Consider the following 6,259-nt stretch of genomic DNA (forward strand, 5'->3'; position numbering starts at 1 on the left):
TCTCCCCCTCTCGTTGCTATGCATCACCATGATCTTGCGTGTGCGTAGGAATTTTTTTGAAATTACTACGTTCCCCAACAGATCGGTCATGGGGGTTGATTCGTCTCCAACGTATCTATAATTTTTGATTGCTCCATGCTATATTATCTACTGTTCTGGACTATATTGGGCTTTATTTTCCACTTTTATATTATTTTTGGGACTAACCTATTAACCGGAGGCCCAACCCAGAATTGCTGTTTTTTTGCCTATTTCAGTGTTTCGGATAAACCGAATATCAAACGGAGTCCAAACGGAATAAAATCTTCGGGGACGTGATTTTCTCACCGAACGTGATCCAGGAGACTTGGACCCTACTGCAAGGGATCAAAGAGGAGGTCACGAGGGTGGGGGCGCGCCCCCTGCCTCGTGGGCCCCTCGGTGCTCCACCGACGTACTCTTTCCTCCTAAATATACACACGTACCCCAAACGATCAGAACAGGAGCCAAAAACCTAATTCCACCGCCGCAACTTTCTGTATCCACGAGATCCCATCTTGGGGCCTGTTCCGGAGCTCCGCCGGAAGAGGGCCGTCATCACGGAGGACTTCTACATCATCCTAGCCCCTCCAATGAAGTGTGAGTAGTTTACCTCAGACGTTCGGGTCCATAGTTAGTAGCTAGATGGCTTCTTCTCTCTCTTTTGAATCTCAATACAAAGTTCTCCCCCTCTCTTGTGGAGATCTATTCGATGTAATCTTCTTTTTGCGGTGTGTTTGTTGAGACCGATGAATTGTGGGTTTATGATCAAGTCTATCTATGAATAATATTTGAATCTCCTCTGAATTCTTTTATGTATGATTGGTTATCTTTGCAAGTCTCTTCGAATTATCCGTTTGGTTTGGCCAACTAGATTGGTAGTTCTTGCCATGGGAGAAGTGCTTAGCTTTGGGTTCGATCTTGCGGTGTCCTTACCCAGTGACAGAAGGGTCAGCAAGGCACGTATTGTATCGTTACCATCGAGGATAACAAGATGGGTTGAATACTAAGATAAGTTTGATGCTTGATAATTGTTTTGAGATATGGAGGTGATAATATCATAGTCGTGCTAGTTGAGTAGTTGTGAATTTGAGAAATACTTGTGTTAAGGTTAGCAAGTCCCGTAGCATGCACGTATGGTTAAATTTGTGTAACAAATTTGAAGCATGAAGTGTACCTGGCTTGTGCATCCTTATGAGTGGCGGTCGGGGACGAGCGATGGTCTTTTCCTACCAATCTATCCCCCTAGGAGCATGCGCATAGTACTTGATTTTTGATGACTTCTAAATTTTTGCAATAAGTATATGAGTTCTTTTGACTAATGTTGAGTCCATGGATTATACGCACTTTTACCTTTCCGCCATTTGCTAGCCTCTTCGGTACCGTGCATTGCCCTTTCTCACATTGAGAGTTGGTGCAAACTTCGCTGGTGCATCCAAACCCCGTGATATGATACGCTCTATCACACATAAACCTCCCTATATCTTCCTCAAAACAGCCACCATACCTACCTATTTATGGCATTTCCATATTCCGAGATATATTGCCATGCAACTTCCATCATCATCATCATCATGACATGCTTTACTTTTTTCATATTGCCATTGCATGATCTTGTAGTTGACATCGTATTTGTGGCAAAGCCACCATGCATTATTTTTCATACATGTCACTCTTGATTCATTGCACCATCCCGGTACACCGCCGGAGGCATTCATATAGAGTCATATCTTGTTCTAGTATCGAGTTGTAATCATTATGTTGTAATCAATAGAAGTGTGATGATCATCATTATTAGAGCATTGCCCAATCAAAAAAAAGAAGAGAGAGAGAAAGGCCAAAAAGAAAAAAAAGGCCCAAAAAAAAGAGAAAATAAAAAGGGCAATGCTACTATCTCTTTTCCACACTTGTGCTTCAAAGTAGCACCTTGTTCTTCATGTAGTGAGTCTCATATATTGTGCTTCAAAGTAGTACCATGATTTTCATATAGTGAGTCTCATAAGTTGTCTTGTTCATACTAGTGGGAATTTTTCATTATAGAACTTGGCTTGTATATTCCAACGATGGGCTTCCTCAAAATGCCCTAGGTCTTCATGAGCAAGCAAGTTGGATGCACACCCACTAGTTTTATTTTGTTGAGCATTCTTAGCTCTAGTGCATCCGTTGCATGGCAATCCCTACTCCTTGCATTAACATCAATTGATGGGCATCTCCATAGCTCATTGATTAGCCTCGTTGATGTGAGACTTTCTCCTTTTTTGTCTTCTCCACACAATCCCCATCATCATATTCTATACCACCCATAGTGCCATGTCCATGGCTCGCGCTCATGTATTGCGTGAAGGTTGAAAAAGTTTGAGATTATTTGAGTATGAAACAATTGCTTGGCTTGTCATCGGGGGTATAGAAGTTGGGAACATCTTTGTGTGACGAAAATGAAGCATAGCCTAACTATATGATTTTGTAGGGATGAACTTCCTTTGGCCATGCTATTTTGAGAAGACATGATTACTTTGATTAGTATGCTTGAAGTATTATTATTTTTATGTCAATATGAACTTTTGTCTTGAATCTTTCGGATCTGAATATTCATATCACAAGTAAGAAGAATTACATTGAAATTATGCCAAGTAGCACTCCGCATCAAAAATTATCTTTTTTATCATTTACCTACTCGAGGACGAGCAGGAATTAAGCTTGGGGATGCTTGATACGTCTCCAACGTATCTATAATTTTTGATTGCTCCATGCTACTTTATCTACTGTTTTAGGCAATATTGGGCTTTATTATCCACTTTTATATTATTTTTGGGACTAACCTATTAACCGGAGGCCCAGCCCAGATTTGCTGTTTTATGCCTATTTCAGTATTTCGAGGAAAAGGAATATCAGATGGAGTCAAAACGGAACGAAATCAACTGGAGAAGTTATTTTTGGAAGGAAACCCACCTGATGGACTTGGACCCCACGTCAGAAGAGCCACGAGGCGGTCATGAGGGTGGAGGGCACGCCCTCCCCCTCTGGGCGCGCCCCCTGCCTCGTGGGGCCCCCGTAGCTCCACCGACGTTCTCCTTTCACCCATATATACCGTCGTACCCTAAAACTTCTAGAACAGAAGATAGATCGGGAGTTCCGCCGCCGCAAGCCTCCAGAACCACCAAAAACCAATCGGGACCCCTTTCCGGTACCCTGCCGTAGGGGGGATCCATCACCGGTGGCCATCTTCATCATCCCGGCGCTATCCATGACGAGGAGGGAGTAGTTCACCCTCAGGGCTGAGGGTATGTACCAGTAGATATGTGTTTGATCTCTCTCTCTCTCACTCTCGTGTTCCATCTATGGCACGATCTTGATGTATCCCGAGCTTTGCTATTGTAGTTGGATCTTATGTTTCTTCTCCCCCTCTACTCTCTTGTGATGAATTGAGTTTCCCCTTTGAAGTTATCTTATCGGATTGAGTCTTTTATGAACACTTGATGTATGTCTTGCCGTGCTTATCTGTGGTGACAATGGGATATCACGTGCCACTTGATGTATGTTTTGGTGACCAACTTGCGGGTTCCGCCCATGAACCTATGCATAGGGGTTGGCACACGTTATTGATTCTTCGGTAGAAACTTTGGGGCACTATTTGAAGTACTTTTATGTTGGTTGGATAAATCTGAGATTGTGTGATGCATATCGTATAATCATGCCCACGGATACTTGAGGTGACAATGGAGTATTTAGTTGACATTAGGGTTTTGGTTGATTTGTATCTTAAGGTGTTATTCTAGTAAAAACTCCAGGGTTGTTTGTGACACTTATAGGAATAGCCCAACGGATTGATTTGAAAGAATAACTTTGAGGTGGTTTCGTACCTACCATAATCTATACGTTTGTTCTCCGCTATTAGTGGCTTCGGAGTGACTCTTTGTTGCATGTTGAGGGCTCGTTATATGATCTATCTATGTTATTATTGTTGAGAGAACTTGCACTAGTGAAAGTATGAATCCTAGGCCTTGTTTCCTATCATTGCAATACCGTTTATGCTCACTTTTTGTCGGGGGACTAATCCACGAACACCTATGGGACCGGCGGACCGAGTCCCTTTCGGTTCGGCGGGGGCGGAGGTCGTGCAAAGAGCAGATTGAGGTGAAGCACACGAGCAGTTTACCCAGGTTCGGGCCGCACGGATGCGTAAAACCCTACTCCTGCTTTTGTGGTTTGTATTGAGTTCTTGCTCGGGAGCGCCGAGTGCTACAGTACACTCCAGCAGTTAACGAGACCGAGCGTGAGAGTTCGAACCCCCCCAACGTTGAGCGTGGGCCTCCTTTTATATGCTCAAGGGGTCACCGACAGGTGGCAACGTAGACAAGGGTAAAAATGGAAAGGTGCTGCGGTTGGTACAGCTACCTGCTACAGTGTATCATACCTAACCCTGACGGCAGGGGACAAGGGCATTAAATGCCCGTCTGTGTCGCCTGAATAGTGCAAAAAAAGGGACCGTCAGGGACGCCACCGCTCGCCACGATGGCAATCTTGTCAGCGCCGCTTGCCACCGCGCACCGCTGGCTGCACAGCCTCCCGCCACGTACGCTGGGAAGGGTCCCAGAGCGACACGTTGGTGGATGTGCTGGAGCGCGGACACAGAGTGGTGGCTTGCCGTGGCAAACGCCTTGCCGCGGTCGTTGCCTTGTCGCGTCCGGGAGCTTGTCGCTCACCGGGCCTTGCCGGGACGCGGGGCGCGTCATGGCAAGTTCCTTGAGATGCCTTGGTTGGCCTTCCCGGCAAGCTCCTCTTGCCGGGGTCTTGACTTGGATACTTTGTTCTTGAATGGCTCCAAAGGAACCACGGAGGACCTTGGCGGTCACCCGGCAAGCCTTGCCGCGGGATGCTGCGACTGCCCGTGCACAAGTTCGGGATATTAGGGTACCCCTACTCTAGTACACCGACAGGAGCCCCCGGGCCTGGGCCATACACGGTGCCGAGCGCTGTTCGGCCAGGGCAAAAACAGGGCACGGGCACGCGCGGCCTAGGTTACGCCGTATCTCTCTCCGTATCCACCGTGCCCTCCCCGAACGGCACGCGTTGAATGCGGCGTCGTGGGAGAGATCGTGGGTGGTTACTTTATTCGGAAATGCGGAACGTCCGCCCCCTCCCTCTTTATAAGCAGGGGAAACAGGGGCAGTTCACACATTCGCCGGTGGCTACTCCAATCTCAGAAATCTTCGCCGCTCCCTCGTCTTCCCAAAGCCGAAAGAGAGCAGCGCCCCGCCCCCCATCGCCACCAGCACCACCAACGCCGTCGACCTCCTCCACCACTTCCGCCATGGCTCCGAAAGCCGACAAGGGGAAGGTTGTGAAGTCGACCGAGGCGTAGCGGCTTGCGACGCTGCGAAAGGAGCGGGCAGTCTTCCCCCCCAAGCTTGCCGCGAAGGAGCTGAGGGAGAACTACTACCTCTTCTGGTCGACGGAGACGCGGGCGCACCCGCGCACGAAGGTACTTCCCGCCGCCGCTTGGAAGAAGGCTCCGAACGGATACCCTTTCTTTGCCTTGTTCTTCTACTGCGGGCTCTGCCCGCCCTTCTCTGAATTCTTCTGCGATATCATGAACACCTACGGGTTCCACCTCCTTGACTTCACCCCCAATGCCGTTCTGACCATGGCAGTTTTCGCGCATCTCTGCGAAAACTTTGTCGGAGTCCATCCCAATGTAGCCCTCTTTCGCCATTTCTTTATACCCCGGGTAGAGAGAGGAGAGCCTTTATCCGGCGGAATCGCCTGGATCTCAAGGGCCGGCAAGAAGGAAACTTATCTGGAGGGAGAGTTCCGCGGCAAGTGGGAGGAATGGAGGGCAGACTGGTGCTGGATTGACGAGGAGAACCCGCAGCCGTTTACCACCCGGCGCCAAACCCCAGTAGCACGCGGCAGCGATTGGAGTGACGTGGCCCCGGAAGACGACAGGCTGAAGATTGCTGTCACCCGGATCCTACGCCGCCGCATCGCCCCTCTGCAGGAACGAGGAAGACCCGCCTGGGAGTTCAAGAATGCGGCGGATATCATGAGGCTGCGGCCGGGCCTCAACTTCAACTTCACTGTTCTGGAGCTCAACGCGATGCTCCAGGAGCTGTTCAAGTACGACCCCCAACATCCCGAAGTTTTCAGGTTGCCGGGGGGCGTCGTTCCGCTGTGTAACAATTCCTCGCTCGACCGCATCCGGGCAATGATGCCGCAGTGCGACTCGCATGGGATTGTCCCA

This window comes from Triticum urartu, chromosome 6, assembly GCF_003073215.2.
Source record: "Triticum urartu cultivar G1812 chromosome 6, Tu2.1, whole genome shotgun sequence".
NCBI lineage: Eukaryota > Viridiplantae > Streptophyta > Magnoliopsida > Poales > Poaceae > Triticum > Triticum urartu.